The following is a 686-nucleotide window of genomic DNA, read 5'->3' on the forward strand; positions in this document are numbered from 1 at the left end:
GGGTTGGTGGTATCTGCAGCGCGCAGCTGTCCGGGTGCGCTGCCCAGGGGATGAGATTTACGTCGTGAGCACGGCTGTTGGCTGTCTTGGCAGAGCTGGGGAGGGGCGGCATCGGGACAGGTAGCCGGGAAAGGTGTTACTGCAGGACTTGCTGTGACAGAGCTGTGGCATGCAGCAGCTTCTTCCACAGAAATTTCAGGGCCTTTCTTAGAGCTGTTGAGGCACAAATGAGAAGAAGCTGTATCCTCACAGAAATGGCGGCAGAGTGCAGGCCACAGTTTGCTTTCACTTGGGAGGGGCGTCCAGAACACCTGGAACCGACTGCCCCAGGGGTGGAAACACAGCCCCACACTGGGCGCCAAAAAGAACTGTCGTGGTTTAACCTCAGTTGGCAACTGAGCACCACGCAGCCGCTCGCTCACTCCCCCCACCCCCGGTGGGATGGGGGAGAGAATTGGAAGAGCACAAGTGAGAAAAACTCGTGGGTTGAGATAAAAGCAGTTTAATAATTGAAATAAAATGATAATAATAATATGATAATAATAATACTACTACACAAAGCAAGTGATGCACAGTGCAATTGCCCACCACCCGCCGACCGATGCCCAGCCAGTCCCCGAGCAGCGGCCCCCCCGGCCAGCTTCCCCCAGTTTATGTACTGAGCATGACGTCACATGGTATGGAAT

This window comes from Pygoscelis adeliae, unplaced genomic scaffold, assembly GCF_000699105.1.
Source record: "Pygoscelis adeliae isolate BGI_AS28 unplaced genomic scaffold, ASM69910v1 Scaffold78, whole genome shotgun sequence".
Lineage (NCBI taxonomy): Eukaryota > Metazoa > Chordata > Aves > Sphenisciformes > Spheniscidae > Pygoscelis > Pygoscelis adeliae.